Source organism: Pleurodeles waltl, chromosome 6, assembly GCF_031143425.1.
Source record: "Pleurodeles waltl isolate 20211129_DDA chromosome 6, aPleWal1.hap1.20221129, whole genome shotgun sequence".
Lineage (NCBI taxonomy): Eukaryota > Metazoa > Chordata > Amphibia > Caudata > Salamandridae > Pleurodeles > Pleurodeles waltl.
The window spans coordinates 1,512,781,676-1,512,799,379 of record NC_090445.1 but is presented as its reverse complement, the minus strand read 5'-3'; the positions used below and the strand labels follow the sequence as shown (position 1 = coordinate 1,512,799,379).

The 17,704-nt window shown below is 42.3% G+C and overlaps 1 protein-coding gene across 3 annotated transcripts in view; it reads right to left on the bottom strand.

Annotated features, from left to right (window-relative positions):
• SLC35E2B (solute carrier family 35 member E2B) overlaps window positions 1–17,704 on the bottom strand; it is a 184,071-nt gene that overhangs the window by 151,708 nt on the left and 14,659 nt on the right. The window contains exon 2 of one of the 3 annotated variants that reach the window (XM_069241022.1): window positions 586–682. The exons of the other annotated variants lie outside the window; for them this stretch is intronic. The gene's annotated coding sequence lies outside the window, so the exon portion shown is untranslated. The remainder of the gene's footprint in view (window positions 1–585; window positions 683–17,704) is intronic. 3 annotated transcript variants of the gene reach the window in all.

Here is a 17,704-nt window from a genome sequence, read left to right as displayed (position 1 = left end):
GCGTGGGTTGTTTGGGATTGGACTGGGGCATATTGGAGTGGGGCAGACTGAAATGGACTGGAGTGGGAAAGGTTGTTTTGGATCGAGGATGGGCAGACTGGAGTGGGGCAGATTGTTTTGGATGGGAGTGGGGCAGACTGGAGAGGACTGTTTTTGATTAGAGTGGGGGAGATAGTTTTGGATTAGAGTGGGGTGAATTGGAGTGGGCAGGTTCGATTCAGGTGGTTTGGGAGGATTGGTGTGGGTTGACTTGGACTGGAGTGGGTTGGATTGGAGTGGGGTGGATTGCAGTGGGCTGGATTGGAGTAGGGTGTACTGCAGAATTATGTGCAAAAGCATCATTTCGGAAATTACACATACTAAAGAAACAATGTCACTTTGCAATATTTTGCACGAGATAGCAAAAATAAAAGAAAGCAAAAGAAAACATGAGTGGAAAGTGAGAAAAGACGACTTGGCATTATAAAAGAAAGTTAGCTATAAAAACTAAACTTTGCAATTTTGTTTGTCCTGCTGTGCACGTTTTTGCCAGTCACAAGCCTTCTGTTTGCAGGGCGCTAGAAGTTAAAAAGAACAAGATAGTACCTCAATCACATCTGGAGCAGCTGATGAGCACTGATTAAGTTGATTCAATTAGTGCTTCGTCCCTGGTCCACAGAGAGGAATGGAAACTATGCCAGCCCTGCAGTGACAAATTAAGAGGCTGTAAAGAAGAGGGTCACGGAAGCCAAAAAATGGTCAGCGACAGGGGGATTTCCAAGCCCTTTACTGTACGCAACCGAGTTTTGTAAGTGAGACGCATGCGCTAGCGCATGCGCTCGTAGGCTCGACACTGAAAACATGGATACATAGAAAGGTAATTGGGTCGTCATAAAGAGAGGAATTATTGTTAGGTAGGTGGATAGTAAGTTTCCAAACCACACAGTGTGATAAGAGTGAAACAAAATGTGATAACAAATATGATGGTCCAGTATGGAGTTTATGAATGTGTGTAAATTAGCATTGAACCCCCAGGAATGATAAATGACTTTTATACTTTTTGCTGAATTTTTCACACATGCTTTGTTGAAGTTATGCATGGTGGTTGTTCAACCAATCACTTCTTAAACAATTGTTTAGTATGCTGATCATCTTTTAAGTATTCTTTCTTAGACCTTGGTGTTTGGTAAATATTATTAAAGGGGAAGCGTAAGGTTTATCAAAACAGCAACGATGTAACAGTGTATCAGAGAATAATAAATTGAGAATGATGGAAGCTCTTACATGATGTGAAAAAGAGTTGTATTCAGAGCCAGTAAAAGCTGGAGAGTTTTGATTCTGAATAAAAAACGCTAATTTTAACAAAAGCAGAGTGCTGCCATACCGAGAGCCGGGTCACGAATCTTCTTTGGATTTCATTTTACAATGTGTTCAAACCGCAGATTCACCTCTTTTTCATATTTCCTTTAAAACAATGCAATTTATAAGAGGGTTTTCTGCTTGCCTCTGGGGTCTTAAGGCACAGACCAGTCAAAATGTTTGATATTTTACTGAAAGTGTTCAACTCAAAGAAGCCAAATACAGGTTACTGAACTCCCTCGTCAGCAGCCAGATATTGTTACCCACAATGCCCACAATGCACTTGTCAGCAGATTAGTAAAGCAATTCCAACATACTAACATTTCCCAACAAAAACAAGTCTCCATGTGAGCGTAAAATTGTGCTTAAATGTTTGGGGGAGCAGCAGAAGTCGATCCATTCCCTTCTCGTTTGCCAAATACAGAGTTTCACCTGGTGTTAAATGTTTCACGAATAGAAAGGTATGTTTGTACTAATGTGAAGCTAATAATATACACAGACTTTGAGCTCTCTCCTCGAATGGTTTGAAAACCAGTCTACATTCAATAATCCACAAGAGCAAAGTACACAGACAAGAGATTAGCAAAGGACAAACAAACGCACAATTGAGTTGCGTGGCTCATAGTAACTGTTGGACTGGGCCACTTTGCAGGCCCCAAGCGTTTTGCCTTCTTCCTACTATTTTTCCTAACCTGTTTTTGTTGGCTTTAAAAATCTGGGCCCTTTTACAACTGCTAACCAGTGCTCAAGTGCCTATGCTCTCAGTATAAAATGTATTGGTGATTGGTTTCTCCATGATTGGTGTATTTGATTTACTAGTAAGACCGTAGTAAAGTGCACTGTGTGCGCTGAGGGCCTGTAAATCAAATGCTATTAGTGGGCCTGCAGCACTGATTCTGCCACCCATGAGTAGCCCTGTAAACATGTCTTAGACCTGCCACTGCAGTGTCTGTCTGTACAGTCTTAAACTGCCATTTCGACCTAGCAAGTGCACCCACTTGCCAGGCCCAAACCTTCCCCTTTTTCTACATATAAGTCTCCCCTAAATTAGGACGAAGGCAGCCCCACGGGCAGGGTGCAGTGTATTTATAAGGTAGGACATGTACTGGTGTGTTTTACATGTCCTGATAGTGAAATATTGCTAAATTTCATTTTCACTATTACAAGGCCTATCTCTCCCATAAGATTGCCTTGAAATATATTTTAAAGTGTATTTTCCCATTGAGAGCAGCTAGCAAGTTTGGGGTCTCTGAACTCGCAATTCAAAAATACATCTTTTGGTTAAGTTGTTTTTTTAAATGTAAGTTTGAAAATGCTACTTTTAGAAAGGTGGCATTTTCTTACTTAACCATTCTTGCCTCTGCCTCTCTGCTGAATACACGTCTGGGTCAGGATGACAGTTGAGCTGTTTGTGTGAGCTAAGGTGTGCCCTGCATATCCTGATGGCTCCAGGCTAATGGATGGGTCTTCCTGAGATAGAGTGATGGGAGGTGCTGACACTTGCTCTTAAACAGGGCTGTGTCTGGGGCCACAGCAGGCAAAGGCAGGTCTTGTGCACTACAAAGACTTCTCTTTGAAGTTTGCCTACTTCAAAGTCAGAATGGGTATAAGTACTGGACCTCTGACACCACATGGTTGGAACACTTCTGGACTGAGGACATACTGCCAGGAAGAAGAGGTAGATGCTGTAGGAGGCACGGTCACTCTGCCTGTTGCTTTGTTGTGCTGGCCTGCTGCTTGCTGCTTCTGTCGAGTGAAAGGACTGGCCTTGGCTTTCTATATCCTGCTTTCCAAGGTTCTCTAAGGGCTTGAGCTGAGTTTGCCTCCCGTTAAGATGTCTCACATCCATCAAAGACTTCACCTACCAGCACCTGGGCTCTCTTGCTGAGACTGCCAAATGGTGCCAATCCAGTTCCTGGGCCCTAGGAAGTGAGCTCTGGTGCTGCATTCATTGACCACTGCTCCTCGCCTCTTATCACCCCCACCAATCACCCCCCAGGGGTCGTATGAAACCAACGCCTTACCACCGACGCTGCATCACCTCCCTGCAACCGTAAGGAACCAATGCCTCACCTCTCTGCCAAGCAGTAAAGAACCAACGGCTCACCTCCCTGGTAGTAGTGAGGAACCAATGCTGACTGGCTCCAGCGATACCTCACCTTTCTGACTCCATGCAGCGTCTTTGTTTCCTCATATTTTCCAAGTTATTGGACATGGGGTCCGTGCGACTCTATGACCTGCCTGCACTCCCTCTCGAGTGACGTCGGACTGTTGGGAACAACTCAGTCAAGACACCGTGATTGCCTGAGTTGGAGATATTGGGTTTCTAAGCGCTTTACTAAGATATAATCTTTTTTTTAAATTAGCTCTACTTGTGTATGTTGGATTTTTGTCATTTTGGTCTTGTTTTACTCAGATAAATATTGGATATTTTTCTAGACTGGTGTGGAGTACTTTTGTTTTTTTTTTCACTGTGTTACTGTGTGTGTGTGTACAAATACTTTACACATTGACTCTGAGATAAGCCAGACTGATCATGCCAAGCTACCAAGGGGGTAAGAAAGGGTTATTTTAGCTGTGTGACTCCCTTGCCCTTACTAGAGTGAGGCTCCCTACTTAAACAGGGTGCAAACCACTGCCAACTAGAGACCCCATTCTAACAGTAACTAAAACACAGTACTGACCATTTGACGGTGATTCCCAGATTATCAATCTTGAATGTTCAAAATCTGAGACGTCACTACAGGAATAAACCTATCTTTTGGAGGCTTCATACAGTTTCTGCGTCTTGTGTTACATCACTAATCTACCTTAAACGGCGTTCCTACAATGGTGTGTTGGCTGATAGTTTAGTAACTAGCTTGTGCACCTACGTGTACTTTCAATGAATGCTTATGTATCCAGGTGCGCACTATCATTGGTGCAGCAGGTGCAGTGCCACAGGGGCACAAAGGACCAACTTTGCCCCAACTGGTGTATCTTTTTTGCTATTATACCAGGAGGAAAGTGGCAACGTTCCTTCTTGCATTAGGGCCCGTGCCCCCCTTTCTATGCCACTATATGTACATGAGCAAAACGAACAGAAAAAAAACTGGTATGGAAATTCTTTTAATATTCTTACCCATTTTGAATTCCTTAAGAAAATATTTAATCCATAGTTTTTAAGATCATCTGCCTCAGAATGAGCCAACCCTAAAGCGATCACCTGACCTCTAAATAAGCAGCCTAGACGAACCACAAGGCACCTCTCATTCAGAATGATAGCACCAGTCTCTTTAGTCACGTTTCAGCCTAACTTAGTTTCATCACGGTAAGCTCGAAAGCCAAGTCTAGATGTGTCCCTATCGTTCGCAGAGACCTACGCTAACAGCAAGCATGATGGATGGAAATGCTTGAATTTATCAGGAAACGTCTGCAGATTAAATTCAGAATCCGTTTTCTGGTTTCTGGAGGCAGCACCTACACATATCACCGTAACAACCGAATGGAAACTAAAAGGAACATGCGCTATCAGAAACAGCAGGGCGGAACTCCGCTGATGAGATTCTAATTCCTAATAAAAGCAGAACAGCGAGTTAGGAGCAGCACTATCCCCAAGCCACTTTAATGGCCAGAATAAGAAGTAAGGCCTACTGCCATAAAGGGGAATAAATCAAGCACTGGCATAGCCAATAGACTTGGCTATTCTATAGTAAATGCATGAAAAGGCACACAACAATGGAGAACACAGAGCAATAAACTTGCAGACACACATTTTCCCGAAGGGCAGGAAGCATACAGGCACCCATTTCAACACATGTACATGCCTCAAAACAGGCAAAAAGTGACAGAATTCTATACAGCGTAGCTTTGTTCACTACATAAACACTAGGCAAATGCCTCAGGGGAACACTATTTGGCCTCAAGGAAGCACTGGGTGATGCGCCCTCCTAGTTTCTAGGTGCTGGTGCGCCTCACAAGAGCCTTAGGTGCTAATGCGCCTGCAAAAACCACAAGTGATGTGGCTGAAGTGAGTACAGTTCACGAGTACAGGGATGAATGAATTAAGAAGGTACAAGTCGTTCTGCAGTAGTTTAGAGCAGCGTGTGGTCGCAGAAAAGTCTCAGGTTGTCCATAGTCTGGTGTGAGTAACTCGTCCTGTCCCGTTTAATTCCTTTTCTTGTCAGACTTCTGGAACTAGAAATATCTGTTCAACTACAAATTAGAGGCAACAAGCACCAGAATTCAAAGAAAAACAAAGAACCTGCACGGCCAGTAGGTTTGTCTTTAATGTGCTAGTACATGTGCTTTTTATTTCCCAGGCCTGAACGGACCCCGAACGTGGGATTATAATACGGCACAAAATAGTCCGTGGTGCATGCCTGTGTATCCACATATTAGCATATTTAAGCAAGACATATTGGCTTTTTAAATGCTAGTTTTTTGCGTTTGTACCCTATCTGCTTTTTTTGTGTTCGCTATGATTTGACCTTTCCATAATAAACGGTTTTAGCTTGATCTAAACCCCATAACCACATTACCTATAATGTGGCTCACCTTGTTTTTTGTCTGAGCCGGCTGGGGGTGCATCCACGCCACGTTGAAGGCAATACTTTGGCTGGAGAAGCACCTAAATCAGCAGTAGCTATGGCTTCTGTTGCTGCAGCACCTCGTTCCAAACTAAGAGTGGATGATGAAACACTGGCAGCCGTAGCAGCTTCGGCCAACAGCATGCCTTTCCCTAAAGCATATCCTGCTAAATATTCCTACCGGATGGCAGGCTAGTTTGATGCACAAGTAACAATACCAGGTGTGGGAATTTGGATAATTCCCAATAAAGAACTTGGACCTGCATGAGTACAAGCAGCGCACGAGGGTGTTGCTCTGCCCATGCAGGTGTGGCGGCTTCAATTTCGATATTACAATCAGGATCTTGGTGGGCAGGTGTATACAAAGAGACCAAGCAGTATGTCCTTTGTTGTGACATCTGCCAGCAAATAAAAGGTCCACCATGAAGCACCCACCGCAGACACTCCTCCTAGTCTCTAACAAACCATTACAATGTGGGTACTTGGACCATTGTGGTCCCCTGACACCAGATATTGCATACAAATATATTCTAGCCGCTGTTGACTCATGCTCCAGATTTCTGTGGGTTTGGCCACAACGCTCGGCTGACGCTCGAACTGTTATTAAAGATTTGCAAGTCTTTATCGGTACATATGCTGTTGAGGCTTTCCATTCGGACCAGGGCCCTGCTTTTGCCTCAAGGGCTTACAGAGACACCAAGGCTGTATTACAGCTCCAACTGCATCACTCGTCTCCATTTTATCCCAAGGGAAATAGTGTTGTGAAGCGACAAAACCGAGATTTAAAGCTATCCTTAACAGCTAGAGTATTAGGCACGGGTTGTAGCTGACTTTCACACCTATATGGAGTCCAGAGAGCACTTAATCTGCCTAGAAGGTCCGGGGGGGTCACGTATATCATACGAATGCCTTTTTGGAACTCGAATGTATGTTCCAGATCTTGATGGTCCAGGCGTGGAGGTGGCGGATACACCCTATGACATAAATGAACGTGTCACTGTCTTGCAGGACTTACAACAGTTCTGTGATGACAACGCATCTGCCAATGCTACCTCCCTTGGAATCAAGGATTTACCAGTAACATCCACCGGCTGGATTCCTAAACTTGGGGATCTAGTGCGTGAAAAGATTGCTGTGAAAAAGGAATTCTGTCCTTCCTACCATGCACCGGTTCCAGTCCTGGGAATACGTGGTACCAGAACTGTGATTCTTCCACCGCTGTCTGGCTCTAAAGAAAATCGCTTTGTCTCCATTGACAATGTCAAATTACACCACGTGGCTGATCCTGCACAGCAGACCTAGAGAATCCAGGAGTAGTGCCCGAATCCCTCCTACTACAAACCAGGATGTTCCCCTACAAGTCTTCAACAGCAACGCTGATAATTCTCCGAGCTTGGAGAGGGTGAAAATGAGCTTTCATTGTTTCCACGGACAACTACTTCTACACTGATTTCTGCTAATACGGAGCAATGTTCTACAAAATTCTACACACACAGATGTAGTAACTTACTACACACCACTGAGGGAATCTTTAGCAGCTTCACCTCTTCAAAATACACCTCCAGCATTTGTTTGTACAGATGATGGTTACTTTGTCGATGCTGACAACTTTTGTTCAGACTCATCTGCCTCTACTGCAACAGAACTTTCAGGAGCATGTAAGCTGATACACTGGCCTAAAATTAACTATTTTATTCCGTCCATGGATTAATCTATGGGGTCTTATTGACTGAACTCGCCTTTCTCCTTTGGATTAGGGTTGTTATAGTTTTCTTTCATCTGATGCATGGCCATTTTCTTCCAGAACACTCTACAGTTGAACTGGTGGATGAGGTTCTAAAACCACATTTTTCATCACAAAAAATTTGCAGAGACTTGTCTCTAGTGAACATTACAGCCATACCAATTCCCAATGGGATTGTTTAGGAAAAAGTATTATTCAATATATACAGGCCTACTGAGGTCATTCAAATACTGTATGTATTCAAACTTTCAATGACTGATATAATTACACCCAGAGTGGTTTCTGATGATTGGGATGTGAAAACTGTTGATGCTATGATGTCTGATCTGAAGTATTATACAGTATTTGAAAATGAAGATGTGTAAGGAAATTATGGAGATATGTTCTGTTATAATTATTATGAACATAACTTCATTCACAGAGCAAGTACGCCAAAGATTATGCATATTCTTCTGGGCACAATGTAAAGAATGCTGAGTAATAATATTTTAAATTGCCAGAAATGGAAAGTAACATGCTTTATTGAAAGATCAGGGCTGGAAAAATCCAGTGGACTACTGGCATTGGCAAGTCAGGTTCAGCTATGTTTAATACTTACTCCTCTCTTCTGGCAAGTCGACACTGAACAGGTGTTCTGTTCAGTTGAAAAGTGGAAGGGCATTAAAAGAGGACTTTTAATCTTGTTCTTATGGCACATTTGCTCTGTGTTCACAGACAGAGGTCAAAAGTCAGTTTTTCTTATAATTAATCTTCCTTCTGACTGCAGAGTTCCAGGACTTTGTAAGGTGAACTGTGTGACCTGCTGTTTAGAATGTAACATACAAGGATATAGGGTGTGAGGTTTTTCCTAACACACAGCATTTAAATGACTAAGTCAACTGTGCAAACATTTCAAAATATATTTCAGAACTTGTGAAAGCCCTTTTTAATATTTCTGTGTGATGAAAAAATATTTTAATAGGATGAAAACAATCAAAATACTTTACATTTTGATGCAAAGGATATGTTTTCTGAAATCCAATTTTCACAGATTGTTAAAACACTATATAGTTTTACCAGCGAAGCTGCAAGTTATTGGCAATGTTGTTAGTAAACTAAAAGAAGTCCTAGGTTATGTGGGCTAGACCTCATGGATATGTGGGCTAGATTCTTGTGATGCATGCAGCAAACTTTAGTCTACTTAATCAAACAAAAGTGTTTTTTTTGTACTGCAGAAATTCTGAGCTCACATATTTGAAGGTGCAATCATATGGGAGAATTAAGAAAAAAGGCGGCTCTGTAACTATTTGCCTAGACCCGTTTACGAGTCAAGTACATTACAGTTAGGTCGAGTAGGTTATTTAAATTACTCAACCTGCAGGTCTAGTAACATTTTTATGATTTTTCGAGCCTTGCGGATACAAAATGTATTTACTCTGATTCATGTGTTTCCCGAATAGCTATAGAAGGCTATGAGTATTGGTTGAAATCAATCGACTTAAAGAGTGTATAGGGAACAAAACAAATTGTCAAATAAGAGGAAGAGAAGCTTTATTTAGAGCATGTATGATTCCTGTTCAAATTATATTTTTAAACTAAACAATACAACAAACAACCTGTTTAGGCTTAGCAAACATTAAAGAACGGAATGCACCAGGCATTCCCACTTCTGCTAAATTTTACAAATGGCAAAAATATATACATGCATCTCAAGATCAGCTCAATGAATGGGTCCAGAATAGTACATTTAACGCATCATTTTCGCGTCATGGTGAGTGGTTATTATGGCCTGTAGACACCAATGGGTGCCATATTCGTTTTGTTAACTTCTCAGGGGGTTTTAGAATGAATAGACCGGACCCTCGCTATGTGCCCTCAGAACACTCAGGTATAGTGACAGCATATAGTGTAGGGAAACTATGCCAGCAATGGATGAAGGTCTCCTCACTAGATGATGTCAAAGAACATCTAAGCCTCCTGTCCATTAACACAGATTTACAGGATTTCCTATTAGGCTCCAGAAAGACAAAGGAGAAAAAGCTTCTTATATGCTGCATATAATGAAATGTGGAAGCTTTCCCAACAAGAGGCACTGCCAGATTAAGGCAAATAGATCAGGAAAACTTATAGAAAGCATTAGCCGTTGTAGATAATGGGATTAATACCTTGTCCGACCGGATTTACACCTTAAATAATATTGTATCCTCTGCAACAGATTTAGTACAAGTGATCTATCATTTTTACAACATGGACAAAGTCAGCTAAGATCCATTAAGCAGTCAGGTTAGATTGAGTTGCTTTTAACTACAAACTTTCTGAGACACTTTGGTGAACTCGTGGGTCGATTACTTAATGCATCCAGTACTACTGGAATCGCCCACTTTTTTAAGGCTGTTGGTTCTGGTTTTGTTCATACCTTCTCTTCTATATTCGGTTCAATACCATCAGCTATACATTCCAACTTTTTGTGTGTTTTCGGGGGATTTCTGATTACTTTGGCTATCATAGGTGGCATTTTGCTGTTTCTACTTTTTCTGTGCACTGGCTGTCCCGTCACAGCAAAGAGTACTGAAAAGGCTACCACCAGCAAAACTGTGTCGTGAACGCATGATGCAGTATTTAGGAGCACCACTCCTGCAACAACTGGAGTGTGACTGGTCCTTGTCATTCCGCCCGGTTTTGGATTGTGTGCAGCCCGTGTTTTGCTGCCTCTGGTGCCTTTTTGAATGTACACTGAAAATGAGTCTTTCTACGCAGCGCTTACTGTCATTGGACGCTGACCTGTTGAGGTTTCCGATGAGGGTTCATTATCAGGCATGCGCATTGAGAGTGTTTTTGCTGTTGCCTTTTATGGATTCCGCGACTCTTAACTCTATGGATGGCATGACACTGAATGCTGCTGCCTCAGCTGGAGCTCAGGCTCTGGAACATGAGTGCTCTGTGGTTTTCCTTGGATATGATCTGGATATTTTACCACCTGCCGAAGTAGAAAGTCTCATGGCTTCAATTGTCCCGGATATAATTGGCGATTTCCAAAGTGACACCGACTCTTGAATTATAATTGTCCTTTTCTGTGTCTCTTAACTCGTCACTATTGACACAGTGTTTTTTTGGCGTAAGAGTCATTAGACTTTTTTCATTTTTCTTACGCCTTTTAAACCACCTTTGACCGGCAAGGGGAGAGTGTTGTATAGCTATTTTAGCCGGGTTTTAGACACATTGGTTTTCAGCTAACTAGTCCTGCCACTGTGCACTTTAACTCTGTAACATTTTATTCAGCATTGCTTTATTTTTCTAGCAATAGCAACATTTGCGGTGCTGTTTTATTTTCTTTATCTCGTTGTACTTTTGACTAGGAAAGCATTACGTTCTTAGTAGGACATTTATTTCACTTTGTGCTTTCCCCAAGGCTACAGTCAGATAGGACTGCCAACAAATGTGGTATGCTGTGTCTCTAACATTCACAGAAAACACACACTCATACATGGGGACCTTTTCTTAAACTGTCAGCTGTTTTATTATAAAAACACCCCCTTGTCCAAGACACCGTAAAGGGAGATTCCAGCCAGATGACCACGACTGTATGCTGACTGCAACAGCTTCACTACAGCTACTTGTCTAGACGGCCGGACCCCTGATCCACATGGGGAAGGTGTCCCTCTAGACCGCAGGCTTCTTACTCCAGGTATGAGGGATGATGAGGGATGATGTACCCCAGGGGGGAAACCAAAAGGGCAGAGTAGGCTTATTATGCTGTGCTCAGGCATAGTTTAGCTAGGAGAAATATATGTATCACTCCTAATGACGGTATTCTTGTGTTTTACTGTGTTAGTTACCTGCTTGCTTTTATTGTGTTTCATCATCATAGTTATTGCAAAACACGCCCTTGTATCTAATATGCAGTTACTTCAAAAAATTCTTATTGAGCTATACTATGCTTCTGTCGTCTTTGCCTGGATGAGACTTTTGGTAACTGAGAGAAAGGAAAGGGATCTGATCGACCACGATTCCCCTGAGGAGTCATCTTGTCATGCGCCCGGTTGCCACAAACATCTCGGCTCGAGATGAGGTGCTGCTAGATAGCCGGAGAATCCGGATTCGGCAGACAAGCATCATGTGGTGTGGAACTCTACTTAGTAGCCACAATCCATGTGATCCTGTTTCCCAAATCCAGTAGCCTCATTAGCATAATGAGAACCTATGCAACAAGGCTTTGCCATTGCCTTTTATTCCTGCTGTACAGATTAGGCTTTGTCGACTTTGGCAGAGATTTGTAGCCCTGGTGAATAGCAATGTAGCTGCTGTGCAGCAATCACTAAAACACATAATAAAAATGTGCTAAGATGAATCCAGGGCTAATGCACTTTAGAAAAAAAAAGGCGCATGAGCCCTAGATGCATCACATCACTTTTTAAAATTAGTTTTAGCCACACTGCAAAGCATCTGCACTGCTGAACAGCAAGGCTACAAACCACTGCCAAAGTCGATAGCTCTCATAGGTGAGACCTATTGGCTTTGCCAGTGCTAATTTCAAGTTATTTTTCTTAAGGCTTGATATAGATGCAGGTCAGCTAGGAAAGAGCGAAATAGAAGAACCAACATTACAGAACATCACTTCCTCCCCGTGTTTTAAATCTCTACCCTCCACCCTAATTTTATGCTTCCCCATTAGCCCTCTGCTCCCTGTATTCCTCTAATATTCCTACCCATAGATCTAGGCCTACCCAGTTACAGGTCACTCTGCCTGCTGTGCAATTAAACTGTTCCCTATTTCCTTTCTTTTTGCCCTCTATCTTTAATTCTGTCCCCATCACTTTTAAGTCCTTTTTTCTCTATGGCCTCAAAGAACTTTGAAGAGGTTAAAAGCCAGTGTTGTGTCTCTAAATTACACAAGGTATATAATTAATGCAAGGACTAAGTAATCCTACCAAGAGGAAAACTATTCTATGTCGCAAGTGATGCACCTCAAACCACCTAACCAAAGATGCCATGAAGCCAAAGACCTTCCTTTTTGCAGTTTTTATCTAGAGCCAGGAACGTAAGGGAGCAGATTACTGCCTGTAGCTTCAACTCTATGAAATAAGATATTTACATGACTAACCTAGTTTCAAACATTTTAGTACACTAAAATACCCAAATCCAACATATATCCTTTGCAGGACAAAATTAAATGTTATATCCGCTCATCCAGAGAATAGCTACATGTTCAGAGAGTCACACTGTCCTCATAGAAGACCTTAAGCAAAATATAGTCGAGAAATCCAAGCACTAAAAATGGATAAAGCAGACATCAAAGAAGATGAGGGGGGAGTCTGCAATCTTCGATAAAGTGACATATGGAGGGAAGCAAACGCAGGAGTCGGACTGTTCTTTCTATGGTTCCATTAAGAGGTCATATACAAACATTATAGGCAGCAATACGAGTGTGAGCTACTCTTTTATGGTACTTGGAAGTGTAAGATGATTGTTCAATTACAACTGCTTGATCATTCAGACCCATGTTAAAACAACAAAGATTCCAAAATCTGTGGTAGCCAGTAAGACCCTTGCTTAAAATGTTGTGCTTCCTCCCCTCTTCGCTGAGCAGCAGACTCCTCAACTAATACAAACTTACAAGATGGCACTCAGAGGCTGGATCATAGACTGCTCCCAAAAGAATACAAGAAAAGATGCAACATGCATTTGTATCACTGAGATGTGTAGTACCTCTCAAACCGCAGCGACTCAGAGAAGCTTGATGTCTAAAGGCCATGGGTGTCCAATGTGGAACCAAAGAAAAATCAGGCTGGCTACTGAATACAAATAAGTTCAGTTTAGATTCATAGTGTGTTTGTAACTATCATTTGGAGGCTACACCGAACCTCAGGCATTAATTGTGTCTAGGGCAAGTACCCTACTTCATGGAGACAAACATTTTTTACCAAAGACCTAGCTGGATGTAGGGTTAAAAGTCTAGGGTCCCAAGTCACATCTATCAGCAAAGAGACATCTAACAAAGTTTCGCGCTTCACCCGTGTGCAGGACAAGGATAATAGAATGTCCCGAGATGTCTGTGATTAAACACAAAGAAGGCTTTTAACAGAAACGTACAGAGCTTCAAAACCAGGACTGTAGCAACAATGTATTCATTAAAGTTTGTTTATGTGGTGCATACCAGACCCAATTGAGTGATCGTGCACATTAAGGAGATGGTACCTTCCTCTCTGAATTGGAGTTACCCTTCTAAATCTTCCACTTCCCATCATATAAAAATTAGTAAATGGGCTGTTCAAAGGTATGAGGTTTGATATGGCCAGAAGACGTCTGTCCCCTCTATTCAACAAATACTCTTTGTAGCAGCAGTGGAATCCTTTGCCCAACATATATTAGCCTTAATTGCAAGACTTGAGTGGATAACTTACAAAGGTACAGATGCTGAATCTTACTTTAATAAAGCAAGAAAATGTAGAACTGACCACAATAATTCTGTTTAAATAGGCCTTAAATATGCAAAATACTTTTTCAAGCCAAGATCAACTGCACAACTGTGTTAAAATATTCAGGCATTTAAGGAAATATGATAAAAGAACAGAGCATACCAGGTTGCACTACATAGTGCTTTTGAAGCTTGTAGTAATCATATTATTGTCCTTGGTTTACGTCGTCTAAGCACTGCCTTCAGTACGATCAGATGAGTCTGCAGAAACATATAAAAACCTGCAGGAAGAACGAAAGAAGGAGGGTACCTATATGCATCCTTAATCAAAGAAGAGAAAATAGGGGACGAGTTGAACAGACTGAACAATTTTTAGGTTGAACCCTACCAGACAGCACAGTTGGTCTGGCTGCAAAAGACTTTTTGGGGACATGTTGAAAGCAGAGCTAGGAATGCATTCCGCCCATTGCTTACCACTTGCTTTGCTTTTTCTAATTCAGGTTCCCATACTTTCTATTAGCTGACTTTACTTCGTTTAGCACCTTCAGCTTCTCAGCCGTCGAGCATAGCCTCTTTAAGGGCTCTCTGATTAGCTCACACTTTTGTTCGTAGTGCCCACTTCTCTGTGAAATACTTTTTCTTTTTTAGGTTCCTAGGCAGTGCACAAGCGCAGTCTCTTGACATGTTGTAAACTACTTCTGGGGGCTTTCACCACACCCATCACTTTCATTTGTTCCTTGGCCTGCCTTTCAAAATTCCCTTGATTTCGTAGGTAAATGCTTTACGTTTGTTCTGCCTTGAGGCTGCTTTGTTACCGACTTGGAGACTGACCCTGCTACATGGATTATGGCACAGTCGACCTAGTGTGGCGCACTCCTTTTTCTTTTGCATCTCTGCTTCGTGGCGGTATGTTGTTTATTCCTCTGTCTTGTTTTTAGGTGTGCCACTGTTTCTTTGTGGTGTATGCACCCAAGGGCTGCAAGCAGGTGGGGAGGTGGGTGTGGGGTGAGAAGGAGGGCGGAGGGAAGAGTTCTTTATTTGTTTTAATTTCATATAGCGCGAACTCGATGTGAAGAGCGCTTTACATGAGTACCACTTATGTATATGAAGTTTCATATAGTGCGAACTCGATAGGGGGAAAATTTTACACGAGTATCACTTACGTACAAGTTTAGCAGTTGAAAAATATACAAACAGGAGCATTTAAAACTGAAAACAAAACTGAAATTCTCAACACGGCTCTCCTGGCACAGCAGGAGAGCCAATACTACGATATTCACTGCACTCGGGAAATTTGCTGCATAATGCTTTGCAAGCGTATCTTTTTCAAAACATTATGGCCCAAATCTCAGCCTGAGGTGGCCCTACGACAATGGGACCACCATCAAAACGGTCAGCACAACGTGTTCTTTTTGTCTAGGTCACCTCTGGGTCCCCACAATAGGTTAGATGGACCCCAAAATAATAATATAAAAAATATAATAAATAATGGCAATATTTTCATTTTTTGCTGCAGATAGATGAACGTAAATAGAAGTTATTTAGTTAAATGCAGGGCCACTGGAATTGTGTGGCATAGAGGACCAAATTATGCGGCAGTGTCGACCAATATGTGTGGCAAGAAAAGTCCAGTTACGTATTTACAACGCCAATAGCTCTAACTCAAGCCAATGGAAGACATATTGCATTGCAAATGCTTGTTTGTGAAGCCTTCCAACGGGGTGTCTGTGTTATCAATCTGTCTCCCTTGTATACTTCTCTACCCCACTGCCCCCTCGTGTCGCTCTTACATGGTGCGTTTCTGTGGATCCCTGCTCTCGGTGTTGCTGTGTCGCAGCCCCTGCAAAGTACTCTCTTACCAAATGGTTCTCTGCCCCCTCCGGTATTCCTCCATCTCGTCCCGGTGCTCCTCCATGATCTGCCGTCGCTTCATCCCTTCCCGACCCGCTTTTTGCTTTGTTAAAAAGGCGCTTTAGTGCTATATATTTTTTGATTTACCAATCCATTTCTGATAAACAAATTTAAAAAGTAGGCGTGATGACGCTCCGACTGCGCACGGGCGTTGTTATCATTACCAAAGTAAACAGGTCCTTAACCTGAGTAAATGTTGTCTTTGCCAGTGCCAATTTTTTAAGCGCTTTCACGTTAACAGTAACTCATACACAGGTGTGGTGATTTTTTTTAACTAACTCCAAAAGAAAAATCAAAGTCAACCGGAGATTGCTGTAATTATCTTGAGCCGAAATATTTGCTCTACAAACTGGCGTTACTTGAACTATATCAGCGGGGTAGGGTGTTCTCGGTGTCTGCTCAACGGCTGCAGACTTTTCCATCTCAGAAATATTCTCACTGGCACCAAGCCCGCTAGAGCCTGGCCTAAGGGGCAAAAAGGACCAGGGTCAGAGGTGAGTAGGGCGTCACTGTCTGAAAAAGGAATCTGCTCGAGTACAAGAACCGAACTGACACTCCTACCGGAGTCTTTCACTATTAACTAGTAATACCCCTGATTCAAATACCAAAAAAGAGTGCCATCGGGGTTAATAGCCACTGTACGATGTGAGATGTCGATCCCATAATTTAGTACCAGGAGAGGTGAGGCCTTCGGGGTATGGAGTAAAGACACATTCTCTGAAATACTGTGTGACCGGTGGCGAGGGGCGGGGTAGCACGGGAATTTCACTAGAATTCTCTTCCATTTGAAATAACTCCAGGAAAAAAATGTCTCCGGCGTGCTCACCATCATTTTAAAAGGCCAATTAGAGGTGAATGCTGCATTTCTCCATTTGAAAGATTGGCCTATTTTTGATCACCCCAAAAAACGTACTCTGTTATTACAAAGCACAAAGTGGTGTCTTTTCAGGAAACATATCCCCCTGCTCTTTTCACTTGTGGGCAAGATTTTAACTGCTGTTGTAAGTAATTGAAGCGATCATCCCACTGCCCCTGTGGCTAAGCTAGTGAGTCCTTATTATTATAATTCTAATATGTGCGTCTATCTCTAACCTACCCCTACCAATCACACTGCCACGCGCTACGTCTCATAACACGATAACCACACCTCGCCGGTCATCATGCACAAAAAACACTACCCATATCGGCTCAAAACAAAAACAACGCCCTCCCAAACTACCCACTTTAGACGCTGTAGCTTGCTATCCCTGTGGGTGAGTGTTTGTGTCCCTCATTGGGGTAGTACAATCTATTCAAAAGCTCAAATACAATGCAGCTGGAGGCGCAAGAGGTGAACAGAGTACTACGAACAGTGGAGGTCCGTCCTCTCGATATCATATGGATAGGGTTTCAAGCCCAATACTGTCCTACTTCAATGCACGCGTAGAAAACATATTGTAATCATTTGTAAACTGTGAGCCCACAAAGAGGCACAAGAATGCTTATGGTTATCTTACCTCGATGTGCATTTCTTTGCCCAAAGGTAACATAACAATAATAACAAGACACTCATGCTCTTTCTCTAGAAGCTGGCATTCATAGCTGCTCTTTTTATGTAGTGCCGTCTCATCGAAGTGTCAAACCATTGTTAACGGATGTCACTCGAAAACACCCGGGTACATACTTGTGTATGTACCATAGATGAAGGAAAGGGTGGGTCATTTATGCTGCATGCAAATCTGCGACCAGAAGTCTGCAAACATACATCCG